General features: G+C 50.3%; 1 non-coding gene across 1 annotated transcript; it reads right to left on the bottom strand.

Moving 5' to 3' along the window:
* Window positions 1–23,299: 23,299 nt before the first annotated feature.
* On the bottom strand, window positions 23,300–23,372 carry TRNAR-UCG (transfer RNA arginine (anticodon UCG)). Its single transcript has one exon. It is a non-coding gene; the product is annotated as a tRNA-Arg (tRNA).
* Between the last annotated feature and the right edge of the window lie 116 nt (window positions 23,373–23,488).

The following is a 23,488-nucleotide window of genomic DNA, read 5'->3' as shown; positions in this document are numbered from 1 at the left end:
AAACTCAGAGAGGGTAAGTAACTTGCTCAAAGTCACACAGCTAGAAACTTCTAGAGCCAGGGTTTCAGCCTCAGATGTGTGCCACCTTACCCCCATCTCTCCTCTCTCATCTGAACGATTTCAGAAGTATCCTAACTGGGGCTTCACCTTAGAACTCAGTATGTCATTGATACCCCTGGGCACAGACCCTTCTAAAATATCAGTCTGAGGGCACCTGGGTAGCTCAGTCGGTTGGGCATCTGACTTCAACTCAGTTCATGATCTCAGAGTTCGTGAGTTCAAGCCCCACATCGGGCTCTGTGCTCAGAGCCTGGAGCCTGGAGCTCAGAGCCTGGAGCCTGCTTCGAATTCTGTGTCTCCCTCTCTCTCTGCCCCTTTCCTGCTCATGCTCTGTCTCTGCCAAAAATAAATAAACATTAAAAAAATAAAAACAAGGGGTGCCTGAGTGGCTCAGTCGGTTGAGCATCCGACTTCGGCTCAGGTCATGATCTCACGGTTCGTGGGTTCGAGCCCCGCATCGGGTTCTGTGCTGCCAGCTGAGAGCCTGGAGCCTGTTTCGGATTCTGTGTCTCCCTCTCTCTCTGCCCCTCCCTCACGCGCGCTGTCTCTCTCTGTCTCAAAAGTAAATAAACATTAAAAAAAATTTTTTTTAATACACATAAATAAAATGTCAGTCTGCTGATGTCTCCTCGGTGCTGGCCCACCCAGGCCGATCTCCGGCCCACCTTGAGCCCACCAGAGTCTCTCCCGGGCACCAAAGCGAGGCTCCGGCTGGGAGGGTGCACGGTGGGCCTGATGGAGGGGGTGCTGTGGTCAGCCCACGTGATGAAGGAGCGGAGAAGCAGAGACAATGGAGCAGATGGGTAGGGAGGCTGGCAGAGAAAAGGCCATCAGGCTCCAGAGAGTGCCTGAGACTTTCTCAGACAGCTGCTGCTCCTTCAGTGGCAGGAAAGTGTTGCAGTAAGTAAGCCCCTTTCCTTTGGCCTGCTTTGAGTAGCATTCTGTTTTCTGCCACCTCCGGTTCCCTGACCCCACCCCCCTCCTTCCAAGCTTAGCTTTCCTCCCCCCGTGTGACCTCCGGTCCTGGCAGCACCTGGCCTATGTCAAGGGGCGCGGGGGCACCTCCCCTGGAATCCTCCCTCCTGAGGAACTGACCTGAAGGAAGTGTTTCTGTTGAGCCAGCAGCAGCAGGGGCGCCACCGTGTGGCCATTATGACAAGCACAGTTTACAGTCCCTCCCCTGCCAGCTCAGAAGGATGTGTTTATTGATTGACGTTAAAATATTATAGGATTTGTATCTTCCAAATTTGCTCCCAGAGTGAGGATTTGCCAGCAGTTAATGCTCACTAGGTGGGTACGTCATACGAGACGCTATTTATTCGCAACACTTTGTTTTTAATCTTCACCACTGCCTTATGCCGCAGATGCTCTTACTCTCATTCAACAGATGGGGAAACCAAGGCATAGAGAAGTTAAGTAATTTGCCCGAAGTCACAGCTAATCGGTGGCTAAACCAAGATGAGAACCAGAGTCCAAGTTCTTTACCACTGTTACACTGCCTCTTTTTTTTTTTTAAGATTTTATTTTTAAGAATCTCTGCACTCGGGGCGCCTTGGTGGCTCAGTCGATTGGGCGTCCAACTTCAGCTCAGGTCATGATCTCACAGTCTGTGAGTTCGAGCCCCGCGTCGGGCTCTGTGCTCAGAGCCTGGAGACTGCTTCAGATTCTGTGTCTCCCTCTCTCTCTGCCCCTCCCCTGCTCATGCTGTGTCTCAAAAATAAGTAAAAACATTTTTAAAAATTAAAAAAAAAAGATTCTCTGCACTCAGTGTGAGGCTTGAACTCACAACCTCAAGGTCAAGAGTCGCATCCTCCACTGACTGAGCCAGCCAGTCGCCCCCACTGCCTATTAGTAATAGTTTTCTATTATCCCCTTCTCATTTCAAATAATCCAAATGTCCATAAAACCAACCTGCCAGTGCTTGTCAGACTCTCTCAGCTTGTCTCTTTCCCTTGTATGACTGCAAGCCCAGCGAGGGCAGCACTCTTACTCCTCTCCACGTTCTCAGCTCCCAACACAGAAGATGAAGTCAACATTTAATGCACCCTTCTAGAAATAAGAAGCAACTTACATACTAAGTTTCTGCTTATTTTCATTGTTCCCATGGCAAATTCTGGCATCTCTCTTCCAGAGTCTGCCACCAAATTCTTTGAACTATTGTCCATTAACATCCCACACAGGTTTGGGGCAGGGTCTGGAGAAAAAAAAAGGGGGGGGGAATGGGGCCTCCTTGGGGACCACAAGTTTATCACAAGCCAACAATTTGGTAGCAAGGATACGAACAAAGCTCATAACATACCAGGCTGTAGTGCACAAACTAGAAAGCCAGAACTGCCTTATCCAGACTCGCTCGAATCCTGTATTCTGGACAGGAATTGGGATGCACTAATTAGAAGCAGTTTGGAGGGGGAAGGTGTGCAGGGACCATCTTCCAGTTGACTTTGAGCGATGTGTGAAGATGTGGGGCTTTTCCACCAACGTGTTCTTCAGCTTCCTGAGTGTCCATAGGCATGTCCAGAGTTGATGGTGGTAACTCTTCTGATTCCTGGATCACAAGCCCAGCAGTGTACTCTTAAAGCCAACAGTTCTGTGGACTGCCTCTTAATTCCCTACTTTCCAGACAGTGGTGGAAATAGAGGCTCCTCTGGCAGGCCGGTTTGGGGGAGTTCTGAGAGCCATTCCTGCAGACCCAATCCACAGCTACTTCTCCAGTGCTTCCAGCGTGTTGGAATTGCCTGATTCCCTAAATTAAATTCTGTTAAATTCTTTTCTGTTTCAACTATCAGAATGGTATCTGTTTCCCGTGCAGGTGCCTGACTGGTGTAATTTTTGTCCCTTCCTTTGTTAATTTCACAAGTATTTCTTGAAAATATCACACAGATCAGGGGCGCCTGGGTGGCTCTGTCCGTTGGGCATATGACTTCAGCTCAGGTCATGATCTCACGGTTCATGAGTCTGAGCCCCGTGTTGGGTTCTCTGCCATCAGTGCAGAACCCGCTTCAGATCCTCTGTCCCCCATTCTCTCTGCCCCTCCGCAGTTCATATGCTCTCTCTCTCTCTTTCTCAAAAGTAAAAATAAACATTAAAAAAAGAAAATAGGGCATAGATTAGGCAGGCCACTGGGTGCTCATGCCGGTGAAATGCCAGTCAAATGGTAGAGAAACAACCCGTGCCCTCCGACAGCCTCAGCCTTGTGCTGGTCTCGAAGACTGTGTGGTCTTACCACACTGGGGCGCTGTGTTCCCGTGAGCCCAGGAGCGGACACCATTGGTTCCCCAGCCAGATTCCCTCCCACCCCTCTTACCTGATCCGTCCTTCCAGCCCCCAGCGCCTGCGGTGTCCTTGGGAAGATGGAGCTTCGTCAGCTACATGAGTGGAGGGCTGACTTTATGCCTCCACTCCAGCTCCAGAGTAGCCCAGAGCCCATGATGTCTTGTGTATGAAAGTCCACTTCCCTCAAGGACAAACTCTGAGGTGTAACTCACACCCTAGAGCCCTCTATGGGAACAGGCTGAGACTTTGCTGGAAATCCCCTTTCCGCCCCTTCCCTGCTGCCCCACTCCCTTCCTAGTCCTCCTGGAGCACTTCGGTAGCATGCAGAGCCTTGCCTTGGGGTCTGCTCTGGCAGAAACTGACTGAAGATGGCACCATCATTTAAAGGGGGCATTGACTGACAGAGTGATCTAGCCAGTGGGTACTTTGGTCATCAGGCTGTCTGACTAGACAAGTCCTGGAGAGAGAAGACCAAGAAGATGCTTGTTGTTCTGGAACATCGGAAGGGCAAGCCTGTAAAAGGCCAGGCAGAACAGCGTGAGCGGCCTCCAGAAGCCAGAATTGCCCTGTGATGGTTAATTTTATGTGTCCACGTGGCTAGGCCATCATGACCAGTGACTTTGTCAAACACCAGTCTAGACGTTGCTGTGAAGGTATTTTTAAAGAGGTGATTAACATTTAAATTGGTGGGCTTTCAGTAAAGCAGATTTGAGTAAGGCATGATTTGGGTGGGCCTCATCCAACCAGTTGAAGGTCTTAAGAGAAAAAGACTGAGGTCCCCTGAAGAGGAAGAATTCTGTCTCTGGATTGCCTTTGGGCTCAAGAGTATAGCACCGACTGTGCCCTGGGTCTCCAGCCTGACAGTCTGCCCTGCACATCTTAGACTTGCTGGCCCCCATGTCTCTAGATCTCTAGATTTCTAGATCTGGCATGCTCTCTCTTGCTCTCTTCACCCTATCTGTATCTCTCTGTCTCTCTTTCTCTCTCTCTCCACACACACACACACATAACATGGGGGTTAGGGACACTGATCCCTGTGCAATCAAAAATCCTCATAGAACTTTTGACCCCCCAAAAAACTTAACTACTCATAGCCTACTGTTGAGTGAAAGCCTTCCCAATAACATAAAACAGAGAAGAAAAAGAAGAGAACAGAAAACGTTACCGGGAAAATCATAAGAAAGAGAAAATACATTTACAGGACTGGACTGTATTTATCAGAAAAAAAGCCACGTATAAGTGGACCCATGCAGTCCAAAGCCACGTTGTTCCAGGATCGTGTGGGCATGTGGCAGTATGGCAAGGTCCAGCACAGGATGGCAGGCAAGCCGGGCAGTGCAGGTCCTAGGTGGTGGCAGGCAGGACCGACACCCCAAGGACATGCAGGTCGATGGCGGGAACCCATCCCAAAGGTTCACCGAGGACAGGCCTGCCACCCCACACCCAGGCTGAGCAGCTGAGCAGAAGACACAGGGCAGTGGAACAGGACAGCCAGCCCCAGGGCCTTTCCTGACATCGTCAGGCAGGTGTGTGCCGACGTCTGGCACCTGCCAAGGAGGGGACCCCAAGCCTGAGACCAATGTTCTCATGGTCCCAACTCACACCCACTCCACCATTTATTTGCCGTGGGACTTTGGCAACTGAGAACTTTTATGTCCTTGAATTTTCCTATCTACAAAATGGGGCTATCACAGCCCCCTCCTCTGGGGGTGATTGAAAGGATCAAATGGGATAATTGCTAGAAAGTGCTGAGAATAATGGCCAAATGCCAGTGACCAATGCGCCTCAGCCGCTGGCTTTTACGACAGCAGCGGCCCACTCCACTCTGCGGTGTGGTCTCAGACACTACGTTGTATACATAACAGGTTTTCAATAACCTGATCTGCCCAAACAGGAAATGGGCTTCTTGCTGAGGTGGTGAGCCTCCTGTAGCTGGAGGTGTGTAAGCAGAGCCAAGAGGATGGATGAACCGGACAGGGGTGCTTTCAGGCCACAGTTCACCTGGGGCTCCGGGGAACCATGTTAAATCCCCATGTGCTGTTCGCCTTCCCCTCCCGATTCTCCATCTCCTTGCTTTTAGGCCCCAGTTTTCTGTCTCTGCGAAGCCCTTGTGGCTTGGCTGCCTCCCCATACCTTTTGGTGATCGAAGTCGCCCTCCCAGCGAAGGCCACAGGATGCTAGCCAAGCCCTGGATAGCTCCCTGAGGGCCTGAAACGAGGGGACTTCGATCCTTGCTCTGGCCGCAGAAGGAGCTGGGCAGGTACTCTTTCTCCCTCTCCGCAGACATTTCTGCTTGTCTTGGGGACTGCAGCCCCCGCACTTTGACGGTCCAGCTTTGACAGCTTGTGGAGCAGCCACGTTTACCTGGGATTGCCTCCTGAGCCAGGGCCACCATGGACAGTTTGTACAGGTGGAGTACTAGATAACTTCAGGGGTGCCATTCATATGGGCCCCGGTCCTTCCTTCCTCCCAGGGGTGCAAATTGCAGAGAGAGGGGGAGTGGGGGGAAGTGCATATCGGAACATGTAGGCGAGAAAGAAGGCCATTAAAAAAACTCATTTAATATGGTGTAAGTTAATATCACATTGTAAGTGAACTAAATGGAATGTAAATAAAAACTAAAAATATATATATTGGTATATAATTTATGTTTCAGAAAAATGAATCCTGCATTGTTCATGCAATGTAACTATGGAAAGTAGAGGTGGATGAAATCTTTTCTTCTGATGGGGCCCATGGAGAAGATCTGGATTCTTAACGGCGTGTTAACTGTCGTGGGAAAGCAGATGTTTGTGCCCAATCAAAAGTGATCAAAGAGGGGCACCTGTATGGCTCAGTAGGTGGAGCCTGTGACTCTTGGTCTTGGGGTTTTGAGTCCGAGTCCCACACGGGGCATAGAGATGACTTAAAATCTTTTTTAAAAAAGCAAGTGATGAGGGGCACCTGGGGGGCTCAGTGGGTTAAGCATCTGACTTCGGCTCAGGTCATGATCTCGCAGTTCGTGAGTTCGAGCCCCGTGTTGGGCTCTGTGCTGACAGCGCAGAGCCTGCTTCAGACCCTTCCTCTGTCCCCCATTCTCTCTGCCCCTCCCCTGCTTATTCCCCCCCTCAAAATAAATAAACAAAAATAAAGTTAAAAAGAAGTCTAGGGGTACCTGGGATGACTCAGTCTGTTGAGCATCCGACTCCGGCTCAGGTGGTGATCTCGCAGTTCGTGAGTTCGAGCCCCGCGTCGGGCTCTGTGCTGACAGCTCAGAGCCTGGAGCCTGTTTCAGATTCTGTGTCTCCCTCTCTCTCTCTGACCCTCCCCAGCTCACACTCTGTCTGTCTGTCCATCTGTCTAAAAAAAAAGTAAAAAAAAAAAAAAAAAAAGTGATCAAAGAAAAAAATTGAGAAACCCAAAGAGCGGGTGCGCTACCTCTGAGCCTCCAACAGGGGACAGTGCACAGGGGAGGGCACTGGATACAGTGAGGAACGAAGGGGAAAGAAAGGCAGGGGGCCCAAGCCATTCAGTGCCAGCGGTGGGCAAGGGGGTAGCTTTAGGCCCCCCATAACCTCCAACGGCCTCCCATAGTCACCCAAAGAATAGCAGCAATCAGGGTCATACATAAAGAAGGGGAGGAACACGAAGTGGTCAAGTACTTTCTGCCACTGGGGTCGTCTGAACATAGGCTCTAAGAACACGCGGTGTGCCCCCTGGCAGGGAACAGGGCAGCGACCACATCGGTTTATCCACAGAGTACCCTGCATGCTTGGCACAGTCCTGGGCACGCGGTGGCCACTCCCTTCTGCCGGGATCCACATTCTGGAAGATGGTTTGCCAGGCTGCCATAACAAAGTACCACAGATTCAGTGCGTGCGACAAGGAAATTTACTTTCTCACAGTCCTCGTGGTGTGGCTGGGCTGGTTGCTTCTGAGGCCACTCTCTTCGGCCTGTAGATGGCCACGTTTGTAGCTGGGGTGCAGGGGTGCGAGAGAACCCGGCTCCCAGGCTCCCCAACACCCCAGGCCCGGCCTCTCACCGCTGACAGAATCCGAAGGCAGAGGGTGAGTGGGGGTGCGACAGGAAAGGAGTGTATTTCAGGGAGGCCGGCACCGGGAGGACAGCGGACTGTCGTCCCCAGGACTGTCTCCAAAGTGCAGAGAACACCTCCAGTTTATCTGAGGAGAATGTGGGACGGAGGCAGGTGGGCCCGCGCAGGTGGGCAGTGAAGTTCACGTCTCAGACTCAATCACGGGCGGGGGCTTGCTGGCTGGAGGCAGCCCCTCGTTGCTTGAGGGGGTAGTTTCTGTTCCCTTCCAGATTCTGCATTTCCCACTCTCTCTCTGCCCCTCCCCTGCTCACACTCTGTCTCTGTCTCTCTCTCAAAAATAAAATATACGTGAAAAATATATATATTAAAAAAAAAGAGAGCCACATACTTCACTGAGTGAGCCGGCCAAGCTCCCCTCCTAGTCTCCCCTTGCTCTTTTTTTAAACATTTATTTTATTTTTGAGAGACAGACACTGAGTACGAGTCGGGGAGGGGCAGAGGGAGTGGGAGACACAGAATCCAAAACAGGCTCCAGGCTCCGAGCTGTCAGCACAGAGCCCGATGCGAGGCTCGAACTCACGAACCGTGAGATCACGACCACAGCGGAAGTCGGAGGCTTAACCGACTGAGCCACCTGGGTGCCCCTAATCCCTTCTTCTTATAAGGACACCAGTCAGATGGGATTGGGGCCCACCCTAATGACTCCATTTTAACTTCTTTAAAAACCCTTCCTCCAATACAGGTACATTCTGAGGTAGTGGGGTTAGGACTCTGTTCTTCAACATGAATGAGGTAGGGGGAACCGAGATCAGCCCCAGCAGATGGGCTATATCCCAGCCCCATCTCCCATCTTGGCTGGTGGACTCCAGCCTGCCGGGGCTAGTGTAGATTTGGGGCACGGGGATTATCATCATGCAAAGACCATCCCCCTCCATGTCCGAAGGAGTGTGGTCTTACCCGGTCTTACTCTGGGTCACCAGGTCTTTCTTGCTTCCCCTCCCCACCCCCCCACCCCCCCCCCCCCCCCCCCCCCCCCCCCACCCCCCGGGCTCCACTACCACCCTTCCTGAAGCCTGCTGTGGCCCCTGCTGTCCCGTCCTGTTCTGATCCACACATGCCCGTCCCCCACCCAACACACGCTCCGGAATCTGCCATCGGCTTCTTGCACACCATCAAGTCCTCCGTTCGCCCTGGAAACTGGGACCGCTCCAGGCTGACGCTGGCCCTGATTACAGCCTGGTTGTGGAGGGAAACGCTGTTCTTTTGCGTCCTCCCTGTCCTGTTCCTGCTTCGAGCCTAGCTAGTGCCACCACTGGGCATCGCCTCACTCCAGGCTGGAGTGGGTCATAACGCCTGTCTCTCTAACGGTCTATTTTCATCGGTCCAAAGCCTCTTTGTTCCAGAGACAGGCCGGTTCTAGATCGTGAGGGATCTTGTGGTATAAACCAGGGTCACGTTCCCAGCAGCCTGTGCAGGTGGCCTCTGTGGGTGTTTGTGTCTCAGCTAACTCGAAACGTAGTGACGCTACCCTTCTGTGCCACAGGGGCGGCTCCCAGCCCTGCTGAACATTTCGCCATCACTTCGGCAAAGCCCACGGGTGCACAGAAAGCATCTGCGGTGGGGAAGGCCACGTGAGACAAGAAACGGGTGGAAAAGAGCCGAAGTGTCCAGGCAGTCACAAACAGTGTGTCAGGGGTTACGTGGGATCATGGAAAAGTAACCCCTCTGTAGTGTCAGGGGTGTGGGTGCACAACATATACCGAGAATTACCAATATAGCAACATCGTGAAGGACGCCCACCAAAATGTTAGTGCCTGTCTCTGGGTGATGCGTTCGAGGAAGGTTTGAATCCTTCTTATCAGCATGAGGGGTGGTGGTCAGGGCCAGCTTGGATCTGAATGGGATTCAGACAGCCCACCCGGGCTGGCCTGGGGAACGCATAGGACTTGCGGCCAGAAGGCTATTTTCCTGTTACCTTTGGGAACGACAATTCTGTGCCTCTATCCTATCAACTCGGATTGGAATCACGAATTCTGACACGTGTAGGGGTTTTTCCCCACAACGCCACCAGTCCTCTGACACCAGCCGGGTGTCCTACAATTCAACTCAGTTCTGACACTGTCTACCCAGAGACAGCACCAGACTCCGCAGGCTGAGGGCTCACCCCCACAAGACCAGCCCCATGTCAGATGCCCATTGCAAGTCCAGACTGTTATCTGTGCTTCTGACCATTCGGCTACAAATCAGGAGTTTCCATGACCCTCTCTTTAGGTTTGATTAATTTGCAAGAGTGGCTCACGGGTCAACACTAAATTACTGGTTTATTACAAAAGATACTGAAAGGTATGTGCCAACATCCAGATGAAGAGATACACAGGGTGGGATCCAGAACAAAGTAGCTTCTGTCCCGAGGGAGTTTGGGGCCTCACACAGTGGCACGTGGGAGCGTTCTGGAAGCTCTCTGAACACCTGCCTTTTGGGTTTGATTTTCTTACGCAAGATTTCAGTCCAGGGGCACAACTGATTAGATCATTAGCCGTTGGTGACTGATTCAACCTCGGATCAGAGGGACAGAAAGCCCCACTCCGCTATTTGTGGTTGGTTCCCCTGGAGACCAGCGCCTCCCCCATCGTTAGGGGATTTCCAAAAGTCACCTGATTAACATAAACTCAGCGGCGGTTGAAAGGGGCTTGGTATGAATGACAAGACACCTTTATGGCTCTGAAGTGATCTCAGGAACCGAGGACCAGAGATCAAATATTGTAACAAAAGATGCTCTTTTGTTAAGGAAAACAAGCAACGTAATAACAAGATGCTCTTGTTGTTAAGGAAATTCCAAGGGTTTTGGATGCTGTGAGCCTAGAACTCTGGGCCAAATCTGTACAGTATTTCTTATAAATCTCAGTCTCATAGGAACCTTCAGAAAGTTAATAAATTCTCACATAACAATAATAACAGCTAATCTTTATAGGGTCCTTATGAGGGGCCAGGTACTTGCCAAGCAGTTTGCTTTGACTTTGATGCATAGGTACCACCGGTATCCCCACCTTACGGACGAGGAAATTGAGTCCATGTGAGGTTAAGTGACTCATCAAAGGTCACACAGCGTTAAGAACCCAGCTTTTTAAATTTTATGTATTGATTCTTATTTTTTAGTTATTTTTTAATTTTTTAACTTTTACTTATTTTTGAGAGGCAGAAAGACACAGAGCACGAGCGGGGGAGGGGCAGAGAGAGGGAGACACAGAATCCTGAAGCAGACTCCAGGCTCTTAGCTGTCAGCAGAGTCTGATGCCGGGCTTGAACCCGTTAACCGCGAAATCATGACCCGAGCCGAAACTGGATGCTTAACCGACTGAGCCACCCAGGCGCCCCTATTTATTTATTTTTAAAATTTTCTTTATTAAGTAATCTCTATATCCAACATGGGGCTCGAACTTGCGACCTCGAGTTCAAGACTCACATGCTCCTCGGACCGAGCCAGCCAAGCACCCAAGAACCCGGCTTCTAACCACTTACCTGTGTCCACCCTTCAATGTTCCCTGTGGTGTTAGGAATAACAGCCCTCCCTCTTTCCAGCAAAGAAGCCGGGTGCTCAGGGTGCCTTCTGGAGGCCCCCTGGCGTTCAGATAGGCCTTGGTGGGTTAACAAACTGTGCAACTGTCCTTGAACCCAGGTGAGATGTCCCTAGGGGAATTCTGAGGGTGAGGGCTGGGGTCAGGGGCCAGAGTGAGGATCACCGATGTCACAGAATTCCATCTGTACCCACAGGTGGTGGCACCCAGAAAGAAAGCCCGGAGCAAGCAGCAGTTCCTGCCTTTTTTCTCCCTGTCATATGAAGCTTCTAAAAATGACAAAGTGATACACGCCTCTCACAGCAATGCGTAGCAGTAGATAGAAAAAAGACTATCATCCCCCTCTGCTTGCCTGCCCTCCACCCGAGGGAGCCAGGTTGCCCATGTTCTCCATGTTCCAGCAAACAAAGAACACACACATAGAGGGCTTAAAAAACAAAAAACAAAAAACAAAAAACCAGGGGCACCTGGGTGGCTCAGTCAGTCAAGTGTCTGACTTCGCCTCGGGTCATGATCTCACGGCTCTTGAGTTCAAGCCCCGCGTTCGGCTCTGTGCTGACAGCTCAGAGCCTGAAGCCTGCTTCAGGTTCTGTGTCTCCCTCTCTGTGTGTGCCCCTTCCCCACTCACACTCTTGAGCTCTCTCTCTCTCAAAAATAAACATCAAAAGAAAAACAAAAACAAGGGGCATTGAGGGTGGCAAAGAAAACAAAAAAAAAAACCAGAACTGCTTAATTTGTTTGGTTGGTCTGGGTTGGTTTTTCTTTTGAAGTTTATTTATTTATTTTGAGAGAGAGAGAGAGAGAGAGAGAGAGAGAGAGAGAGAGACAGCACAGCTGGGGGAGGGGCAGAGAGAGAGAGAGAGACAGAGAGAGAGCGAGAATCTCAAGCAGGCCTCATGCGGTCAGCACACAGAGCCCAATGCAGGGCTGGAACCCACAAAACCACGAGATTAAGACCCAAGCAGAAATCAAGAGTCAGATGCTCAACCGAGTCACCTGCGTGTCCCTGGGTTTTGTTTTTAACAAATACGGGGTCATCCTATAACCAGCATTCTGCAACCTTCAGGTTTCCTCCGAGTATCACAGTCATCTGTCCAGACTAGTAAACAGTCCATTCTCCTTATTCACGGCAGCTACACTGCAGAAAGTCGCAGAGGACGCTGAATTAGCAGACGGTGAGCCCTTGCTCCTAGGGCAATGCAGGGTGAGGTTCCTGTGAGCCTCTGGGCACAACAGTTTTATTAATCGATCGATACATAACTACATAACCTCGTTTTATGTGTGCTTCTACCTAAAGACATCTTATTTAATAGATATTGCTGCTTCATTAACATTGAACTCTGGGTCAACCGCACTATGACTCATGCCTGAATGAAGCTTATCTATCCTGTCTTTGCTCTGTGAGGCGCGTCACAGCCTTGTGCCTAGCAACACCAGATAGCACTTCAGCACCAAGCTTGGGGATCCTTTTAAACAGCAAAATCACCCACAAAAGGCATAGAAATGTGGCAAGCGTGGCCCTGAGTAAACTGCCAAAAGACACTTGTTTGCAGAATGAGAGCGGAAACAAGAAAGCAGAGTGTGACCTTGTTGGACCTCAGCTGGGCCCCTGGCGGCCAAGCCACAGGGAAAGAATGGATTTCCTTCTCCCTTCCAGAAGCGTCCGCCTAGAGCCTCTGAGGGTGTGAGGGGTCCCCCAAAGAGCAGCAGAGCCCACAGCACAGCTAAGTGGGGGTCTCCGAGGGAAATGGCCGTAATCCTGGCTCTACCTGTCCAAGCTAGGTGACCTCGAGCAAATCATACTGGGGGGCCCTGGGCCGAGGTCTCCTCACTTACAGAAAGTAATGGCCTCATGGGGAGGGAGTTCGTGAGGTTTAGCCACCGTGACATGCACGATTCCCTACTCAGAGGAGGCTTTGGTGGGGTGCCCACTTCCCCTGAGCTGGCCAGTCCAGCAGCAGGGCAGGTCATGTCAGGATAGGGCCAGAGAAGGTGGCCAAGCGCCTTATCTTCCTTTGGCCCAACCTCCCGAATGCGGTGTTCCAGGATTGAGCTGTTCGGCCTGACACTGAGAGGAGTGGTCTGTATTGAGGTCCCTCTGGTCCTGAGGCCGTCACAGCCAGGCCAGACCCCAGTTCAGCCCAGGGCACTGGGTAGGGGTGGGGCAAAGGCTTTACCCCCCCCTCCCGCCCCCTGCACAGACCCACCCATTAGCCCCTTTATTTTATAGAGGGGAAGGCCAGTCACTTAGAATTCTTTTGGCTACAAGCACCAGAAACCTGATTCAAACCAATTTTGGCAGACAATGGGAATTTATTGGCTCATATTGTCAAACTGCAGCAAAGGAAGGGACAACAGGAACCTGATGTCATCGGGGTCTTGTCCAGCCCTTCTCTCTCCTTTCTGCAGATCAGATCAGCTTTCTCTACACTAACAGGTGCATGGCTATGGTGACTTTAATTGTATATTCACCCACGTTTGAGACCTGACCCTCTCTCTTCTAGCTGCGGCTTAAAAAACCCCCAAGCAAAGAGTCTGGTGGGTCTCCTGCCTCCCACAGGGAGGCAGGGGGTGCATACTGGGATGGGTGGGGGCAGTAACACAGGCCTGCCAGAGCAATCATAGAGACTTGAGTGCCCCTACCCCCTGAATGTGTATTAACTATGGAAGTAGGTAGTATGTGGAGAGGGAAAATGACGGTCCTTCTCTTTCTTTTTATTTTTTTTTTTTGAATTAACATTTTAAAAAATTGTTTGAGAGAGAGAGAGAGTGAGAGAGAGCATGTGAACAGGGGTGGGGGGTAGAGGGAGAGAGAGAGAATCTTAAGCAGGCTCCACAGTGTCAGGGTGGAGCCCAACACGGGGCTCGATCCCACGACTGGGATCATGACCTGAGCTGAAGTCAAGAGTCGGTTGCTTAACTGGCTGAGTCACTCAGATGCCCCTTTTTTCTTTTTTCTTTTTAAGAAATTTTTTAAACGTTTCTTTAGTTTTGAGAGACAGAGAGAGACAGAGCACCAGCAGGGGAGGGGCAGAGACAGAGGGAGACACAGAATCCGAAGCAGGCTCCAGGCTCTGAGCTGCCAGCACGGAGCCAGACGCGGGGCTCGAACTCACCGACAGTGAGATCGTGACCTGAGCTGACATCGGGTGTTTAACTGACTAAACCACCTTGGCACCCTCTTTTCTTCTTTTTTAAATAAAGGTTTAGTTTAATATTTCTGAATAGGTAAGAAGTTCACAGTTCACAATTCAAAAGCTACGACAGAATTGAGGTGAGAATTCTGCCTTGTTCCGTGGAGGCATCATGCTGTTAGTTTCTTGCATTTCTGGGGAGGGACGGAGCTTTGGGCACTCCTCCTATGGCTTGCAGGGTGGAGGTGAGGCCACAGCCAGTGTTTGCTGCCCCCATCTAGCCTTGGGGGCCCTTGCTCCCTGGTGGACCCATCCTCCCCTCCCTGGCCCTGTGTGCCCCAGGTGAGTTCTGAGGCCTGGTGACCCTCTGCCATTCCTGACCAGAACTAGAGGATGTCGGCAGCTACCGCCAGGCCCTCCCTTCTCTGCCCTCACCTGCTGGATCTTAGATCCCTGTCCCCGGGTCTTTTCATAGCCCTTCAGACCCAGGACTAGTAGAAGGCTAGAGAACCTTGGCTGGGCGGGCCGGGTCCGCACTCCGCCAGGTATGGGTTACTGAGGGGACCCAACGCACAATGACCCCCTCACGACACACTGAGTGAAGATGAACCGGAACAGCCAAATTCCACCCATTTAGAGTTGAGAGGCGAGGTGTCCCCACGGTGGCAGGTCTGGGGGGCCATTTTGTTCTCTCTGACCTTTGCACGGGGACACAGTCCTCCTCATGTCCCTGCCTCTCAGACACTAGTCACACTTTAATGGCTTTTGCTTACATCTGGGGGTCACAGAACCTCTCTGCAATCCCAAAGAGAGAGAGAGAGAGATCACCCATGTTTTCTCTTCCTGTGGATTCCTGCCCCTTTGCCGAGGGCCCCATGCACGGGGCATATCCCTTGTCTGGAGCCACCAGGCTTCACCAGCAGGCTTCCCGGGTTCCTCTCTCTGACTGGTCCTGGCCTGCTCTCCTGCCAGCCCGTGCCCTCTGCTTTCCGAGATGCTGCCGGCCCCTGAGCTGAGGGGGTTCTGGTCCCAGGCCTGGCGCTCCGCAGCTCCTCCCTTTGGCCTCTTGGTTTCTGGGAATAAGGGCAAGGGGCCGGTGTGGCTTGCTGGCAGGTTTTTAAGGGCAGCCAGGCAGCCCCTGCCCTGGATCCTAATCCCCGGGAACCCACAGAAATGGATGCAGAACTTGGCCAGAAACATCAACGGAGCACTTGTTGTCCTCAGACCCGGTGCCGGGCCCAGGAGGTCCAAGGCAATGAAGAAACTGCCATGTGATACTCCCAGGTCCTGGGCCAGGCAGAAGACGACACGTGTCACAGGAGAGATGCCAATGGGATAGTCCAGGCGTGTCTGCTAGATCTTGTCTGTGGGAACTTGGCCTCCATTCCCATCATCTTCTCTGTTCCCCCCACGAATTACAGGGGGTAGAAGGCTAAGAACTACATTTCCCAGATGCCCCTGCAGCCAGGATGCTGGTTGGGATTTATATTCTGCCCGCGAGACACACAGAACAGACTTGAGAGGCCAAAGAGGCAGGGGCCATCTTTCTGCGGTCTTAGCACAGACCAGCAAGCTCTGGCTGACAAGACGGTTGTCACAGCCCAACTGGGGTGACAGCCTGCAGTCACGGGCTTCACACTGTGGTGGCAGCAACAGTGGTAGCCTTAGCAACAGCGGCCTCCTTTCCTCTGGAATCTGGCTCCAGATCACAGCTGGGGTGTGTGACCTTGAAGTAAGTCACCTGCTGGGCCACCCCTGCAGCCCTCCCAACCATCCTTACTCACGTGGGTAAAGCCCTATATCGCATCTCTGTTGCTTTCCGAAATAACCAGACTGTTTCCTAGTTCAGGTTCTGAAATCCGAATGACACAACAGACGTGGAGGTGAAACACTGTATTCTTACTAGGCAGAGTCATTGGTTCAGAAAGCACAGAAGGGTTGGGCACCTCCTTTGTGTGGGCACTGGGCTGGGTGCTGGGGTATAAGAGGGACCGGACGTGGCCCCTGCCCTCATGGAGCCCTTGGCTGTTGGGGAGGATAAAGTGAAACCACCGTGGCATGTAGGATCCACACCACGGGTGCAGTGGGAGCCCAGAGGAGGGTCCTCGCGTCAAGCAACGTTTGGTTTCCGAAAACAGAGACCGTTCCAGACATTATAATGTGGAAGAGACTCGGTACAGGAAATTACGTACTTTGGAAGGTACATCCAAGTCTTTGGAAGGGCTGGATGATGGGCTCTCAGCTGGGCCTCCAGGACGATTTCTAGAACTTGGCCCTCTAGCAAAGCGACCACATCTGCTATAGTCATGGCCCTGCCTGGAACTGTGGACTTTGCATCCGTTCAGTGCTCCGAGTGATGTGGGAGAGCTGGTGTGGAGGCAGCAGTGTGTCTGGTGGCCCTGGGCATGTTGTCCTCACCGATGAGAATGCCCATGGTCCCTTCTCACGCTTCCTGAAACCATCAGGTTTGGATCGCCCCTATTGGCTGAGCCCCCTTCATTGACATTCAGTCTCTCTCAAGCCTGATTGGTCCATGGCTGCCTTGGCTCAGTACCTGCCCGGATAAAGCCAGTTGTGGCCAGGGAAGCATGGCCAGGTCCCCGGGGAGTGCGGTGTGACAGGCGCCGGCGAGCCTCCTGGCAAGACCCCATGGCTGCTGACCCCACCAGATGCCAACTTCTGCTGCTTCCCTGCTTTATGCTCAGAGGGTAATGATTATGTGGTCACCACTAACTTCTGCCACCCGAAGGTCTTTCTGGAACAAAGCAGGAATAAATAAATAACCAGACCAATCCAAACTGATGGGTACTTTGCAATGACCAAAACTGTCCATCATTTTTCCTGAAGGGTAAGAGACAGAATCTCTGCCTGTCAGAAACCCTGCCAGCGAAACGCCAAATGCAAGTGACTTTCTTCCAGATGCAGGGGCTGGAGATGGTCCCCTCCCTGCATGTAAACACCTGTTGTTGGAGTCTCGCTCTCATTTTTTTCCATGTGAATGAATGACTTAATCCTTTTTTGTCCCTGGGATGGGGTGTGGTCTGTGCCCTTTTAACCGGAGAGCAAGACCATGTCTATACTTTTTGGTACTTAGAGTTTAGCTCAATGTACTCCACAAAGGAAATGTCTCTGCAAGAGAGAAATATGCATTTCTTTTCCTCCTACAGCATATGTTTAAGTGTTTATTTATTTTTGAGAGAGGGTGGGAGGGGCAGAGAGAGAGGGGGACAGAGGATCTGTGCTGAGAGCAGAGAGCCCGATGCCGGGCTTGAACTCACATCGACCCGAGCCGAGGAGATCATGACCTGAGCTGAAGTCGGATGCCTCACCGACTGAGCCACCCAGGCACCCGGAAGCCCACGTTTTGAGCTGAAAACCTTTTGTGACAAACAAATGGCAAGAAACCTATTTACCGTCTCTGCGGGCCGTCCAGAGCTCATCCCAAAGAGGACATTGCTCGCCAGGCTGGGCCTGGCTAGGATCGGATTTAAAGGACAGGCGATTCACAATTTTGCAGCTGGCAAAACAGGCCACAAGGCTCTGACCGGGGCTTGGAGCCCAAGGATATTTCTCCTTTTGGAACCGATGCTTCCGCGCTTCTGTCTGGAAGGACAGCCTACACTGATAACATCACCCCCAGGATGGGTCCTCGTGTGCAACTGTCCAGCCCTACGGGGACTTTTTTTCCCAGTAGTTTGTAGAAATGTCAATTTCAGAAACTGACACTTGTTTCATAAACAAAATATGTGTAAGCATGCAAGAGCTTATCGGAGAAGGCAGTTCAATATCTTTTGTCTTTCTGGTCACATACACATGTGGGTTGAGATTCTTGAGGATGATTAACATCAAAATTTTATTTTATTTTATTTTATTTTATTTTATTTTTTAAAGTGTACTTATTTGTCTTGAGGAAGAGAGACAGCACAAGCAGGGAAGGGGCAGAGAGAGGGAGAGAGAGAATCTCAATCAGGCTCTGCAGGGCTTGAATCCATGAAGGGTGAAATTATGACCCGAGCCGAAATCAAGAGTCAGATGTTTAAGCAACTGAGCCACCCAGGCAGCCCATACCATCAAAATTTTAAATTTCTTTTAATGTTTATTTATTTTTGAGAGAGAGAGAGACAGAGCACGAGCAGGGGAGGGGCGGAGATTATTTTGAAATTTTATACGTTAAATTAAAATGTGTGATATATTCAAGGTGCATTTGATATATCAATTATGTATTATATAGTAATATGTAGTTGTATATATTATAATTATAATTAGGACGTGAGAGTTTTCAATTTATGGTAGAAATGTATCCAGTTTTTGTTTAAGAACCTTCCCTGGGTCAGAGACACCTCCGGTATCGTAAATAATGGTGGGGCTAAGGTGGAATCACGATTTGCAAACTGCCGAGCACGCTGCAAATTAAGTGTCTTATGTATAGCCTCGTCTCATCTTGGGAAATTTACTTCAGCAAAATTTAGCTGAAGACTTAAAAAAAAAAAAAGTTCAATCATTTGTTCAGCAAATATTTAGCGAGCACTTAATCAGTGAGAGCTCTTTCCATCACAAGTGACAGAAAATCCAACCCAAACTAACTGAAGCAAAAAGAGATTCTTGCCAATTGGAGATGTCATCATTCACGGCTGTTTGATGATATGGAGGAAATACTGTTCATTTTTTGGAGGAATGCCTGATCGGCTCCGGGGGCTGAGCACCTCAGCCCTTGGCCAGGAGCCAGGGAGGGACACGGGCGGTAGGGAATGACAAATGCTTGCTTCTGTGTCCCAGGTTCCATGCTAGGACACAAACATGGACGGGGTACAGTCTCTTCCTGTCAGGGAGCTTCTCATCCACAAAAACAATGGTTTACTTTTCCATCAATTTCTTTTTTTTTTTTTTTTTTCCTGCCCTTCAACGACACAGGTTTGATGTAACCACGAATCCCCCTGGACTATGAAGCTTGTTGTGGAAACAGCCTATCATTCTCATCCCGGATTTCATATATGCCAGTTTGATCCCATCTGTGGTAGATGGAGACCCAGCATCGCACGAGCTGCCCCCAAACGAGCCCTCCTGTTTCCACGTGTTTCCTCGAGAGACAGCTCCGAAGAGATGGGCGCCTTCTGCCTCCGGAAGCCGGGTCAGGCAGGTCTGGTTACTTCCAGGACGAGTGGCCTGGAGGTGTTCAGGCCTGGCACAACTTTTACAGAGGCGCTGACACAGAAGAATCATATCTTACATTTTTTTGAGCGATTACTCGGGGCGGGCATCATTCTCAACACTTTGCACCTGGAACGAATTTCACCCTCACAGCAACTCCGTGGGGTTGGGGCTGTAAGTGCCCCATTTCACAGATGAGGAAACTAACAAACGGCAAAAAAAAAAAAAAATATATATATATATATATTTATATATAAATATATATATATATATATTTAGTTAAAAGACACCACCCCCTTTTCCTTAGTCTGGTCCCCTTGAAGTTCCCTTCAAGAGAGGGGGGTCCCGTTGGTCAAGCACAAAGGAGGAAGTCTCCTGAAAAGCATGCTGCTTTCTGACAGGTATTGGAGGGGCAGATATTAGTGTGACCTGGGATCTTATTTCAGTCACTCTGGCATGAGTCAGCAGCAAACCAATGATCAGCGTTGGGCTTTCTTTCCAAACTTGTCTTGCCTCTGGGGGTTCAGTGGGCTTGCAGAAGGGCCTGGTGGGTTTGGACACATCTCGTGCTTGGGTTCTGATCCAGGCCCCCTACTCACCGTGAGATTTTTGGATAATTGAGTCAACCTCGCATTTGTTACCTTTGTTGCATTTGTTGCCTCAGTTTCCTCAACAGTAAAAGGGGAAGTAACAGAACCTCTATCCTAGGGTCAGGGCGAAGATTAATTTAGTTGACTGTATGAGCCTTTAAAACAGGACCCAGCAGCTTGTCAGTGCTGGTTGTTACTACTAAGCTCCAACCAGGCCCTGGAATAGGACATACAATGAGACACAAGGTCGGTCTTCATGGGACTTTACAGCAGTGGAAGGGGAGATTTTTCAAAAATCAGCGTTTGTTCCAATGAGGCTCATGCTTTGCAAGAAAGTACACATTGTTTTCATTAGGAAGGGGCTTCTAATGAACTTGGTCTTCTGCCGTGTGAGAAGAGACATCCAGGAAATTGTGGGGAAATGTATCTGGTTTTTCAGGTATTACCAGCAGGATGGACTTTTCTAGAAGGATGTGACAGAGCTCCCAGAAAAGGAGAGAGGAAGGAGGAACTGGGCTCAGAAGCCTGGAAATGGAGCAGCCCAGCGGGAAGTGCTCATGCCTCCCTGTACCCTCCCTCACCAGGAATCACTGTCAACTATTTTGTCCCTGCCGGAGATTTTACTTCTGGGACGAGGGTGCCAGACTGGCCTGAACTAGCCTGGTGAGAGGGGCAGGCATCTTGATGGGCATTTCCTGGCACTGAACCTAAAGGGAGGGTTGTTCTCCCAGTGGATACGACACAGACCCAACAATAGCATCCTATGGAAATGACATTCAGGCCGGGGGCTGGTTCTTAGCTTTTTTGTGTGCCATAGACATCTTCTTAGAATAATGCTATTTGTTTATTTATTTATTTATTTATTTTTAAACTTTTTTCTTTCTTTTTTTTTCATTTTTTTCATTTTTTTCAACTTACACCCAAGTTCGTTAGCATATAGTGCAACAATGATTTCAAGAGTAGATTCCTTAGTGCCCCTTACCCATTAGCCCATCCCTCCTCCCACACCCCCTCCAGTAACCCTCTGTTTGTTCTCCATATTTATGAGTCTCTTATGTTTTTGTCCACCTCCCTGTTTTTATATTATTTTTGTTTCCCTTCCCTTATGTTCATCTGTTTTGTCTCTTAAAGTCCTCATATGAGTGAAGTCATATGACACTTGTCTTTCTCTGACTAATTTCGCTTAGCATAATACCCTCCAGTTCCATCCACGTAGTTGTAAATGGCAAGATTTCATTCTTTTTGGTTGCCGAGTAATACTCCATTTTGTGTGTGTGTGTGTGTGTGTGTGTGTGTGTGTGTGTGTATACCACATCTTCTTTATCCATTCATCCCTCGATGGACATTTGGGCTCTTTCCATACTTTGGCTATTGTTGATAGTGGTGCTGTAAACATGGGGGTGCACGTGTCCCTTTGAGACCGCAGACCTGTATCCCTTGGATAAACACTCAGTAGGGCAATTGCTGGGTCATAGGGTAGTTCTATTTTTAATTTTTTGAGGAACCTCCATACTTTTTTCCAGAGTGGCTGCACCAGCTTGCATTCCCATCTTTCTTTACAAAAAAAAAAAAAAAAAAAAAAAAAAAAATTTTTTTTTTGGAGGAGAAAGGGGGGGGGGGGGGAGGAGCAGAGAGAGAAAGGAGAGGGTACAAAGGATCCGAAGGGGGCTCTGCACTGACAGAGAGCCTGATCCGGAGCTTGAACTCACTAACAGTGAGATCATGACCTGAGGCGAAATCACATGCTCAACTGACTGAGCCACCCAGGCACCCCAGAATAATGTTTTTAAATGCATAAAACATAGAGGATTGGAAAGGAAACCAAAGATAATGAAATATTACAATAGGTAATTAACGGCAGGTGGGTGGCTCGGTCGGTTGAGCATCCAACTCATGATTTCAGCTCAGGTCATGATCCCAGGGTGGTGGGATTGAGCCCTGTGACAGGCTCTGCACTGAGCGTGGAGCCTGCTTGGGATTCTCTCTCCCTCTCTCTCTTTGTCTTTCGCTGCCCCCCCCTTCCCCCCGCCCCAGCCTGCTCTTTCTCAACAATAAATAAATAAATAAATAGGTAGGTAGGTAGATAATATGTACTTCTTTATTATCTCATTTAAATGACAGGATCTAGCAGGGGCCTTGGGACACTGTTATTTTGATGTACAGATGAGTGTAAACAATAGTTTGAAAAATCTGCAACTCTTGGGAACAAAGTCTCAGGTATTGCTACTACTGCTGTGGCTGGCCGCCTAACCTCACATGGGAAGGAGAAGCTAATTTCAGTAGGAGACTAGCAGAAATCATCCAAGTATTTCCCCCACTCAGGGACTCCCTGATTTAAGCAGAGGTCCTCTCCTGGTATTTTGCAAAAATGTTAACAGTACAAGATTAAGTGGAAACAATAACAAACAGATTATATAAAATAGTGGATTTTCAGTTGATTTTTTTTTTTTTTGACCAAAAGAAAAACAGAACAAACATTTGTGTGTATACGAAATGCACCCAGAACAGTATGTGAAAAATATTTCATAAAGAAAAGGGGAAATGTGTGGAAAAATCAAGGCTCAAGGCTGCCTTCCCAAGCCTTGGCTTGGGCTTCTCGCTGCCTCTCTGGGGGCAACAGGGGGTGGGGGGGCCCATCAGGCCAGGAGTGTGTTTCCTTGGGTATCTCCCCACCCTACCCCTGAAAAACGCCCAATCGGTTTGTCCAATCAGTTCATGGTGTCCTGGCACGTGCACCGGCTGGAAGGTGGAGACCGACTTTCAGCGAGGCCTGAATTTTGTCCCTCATCAGCTCTGTGAGCTCAGGTTGACCTCGTGTCTCTCTTGAGCTCAAATCCGCGCAGCCGGGGCTCAGGCTCCCACCCTCAGGCTCCTGTTATTCACGTGGGTCTTATTCCGCCAGGTACTGTACAGTCTCCACCACGGACGAAGGAGCATCGAAAGCAGAGCTGTCGCGGCCCCAGGAGCAAGAGGAGGTGGACACGGCGGCCAGAGACCGCAAAGGCTGGAAGGCTCCCCAGCCCGGAGGGAGCCGCAGGCACTTGGCCGGGGGCTGGTGACCGATGGGCAGATTCGGGTTCCACGATAAGGGAGCACTTTTACCCATCAGGATGGCCCAGGATGAAGACGGAGAGCGCGGGGCTGGGGAAGGAAGCACCTTGCTTTCAGTTGAGAAGCCCTGTCATTCCGGCGAATCAATCGACTGTAAACTGGGATTTCCGCAAAGGATGCCCCGCGCTCTCCCCTCTCCTACACCTGCGTGAGGGTACCCGCGGGTGGTGCATTTTAGAAACGTGTCCCTCCTCCTGGGAGGTGTAGGCGAGCAACGTCACAGGGACGGGTGGGAGGGAGCAGTTACTTCCGAGGGTCGGGGCGTTCCCAGTTTTCAGTGTGTGGTGGAAACAGGCGACAACATTTCAGGTGGTCCCGATGCTACCTTCCTAAGGAGGCGAAGAATTAACCAAAAATTGTTAGCACACCCGCTGCGACCGCGGCAGGACTCGAACCTGCAATCTTCTGATCCGAAGTCAGACGCCTTATCCATTAGGCCACGCGGCCGCCCGACGCCTGGTGCTCTTTGGACAATCTAAAAAGTAATACTACCGCCCTCCAGCTTGCTTGGGACCAACCCATTTGTTTCTTGGGCAGGGGAGGTTGGACTTTGGCTCCCAGAG

This window comes from Panthera uncia (genome assembly GCF_023721935.1).
Source record: "Panthera uncia isolate 11264 chromosome B3 unlocalized genomic scaffold, Puncia_PCG_1.0 HiC_scaffold_2, whole genome shotgun sequence".
Taxonomy (NCBI): domain Eukaryota; kingdom Metazoa; phylum Chordata; class Mammalia; order Carnivora; family Felidae; genus Panthera; species Panthera uncia.
This window is presented reverse-complemented; position numbering and strand designations above follow the sequence as displayed.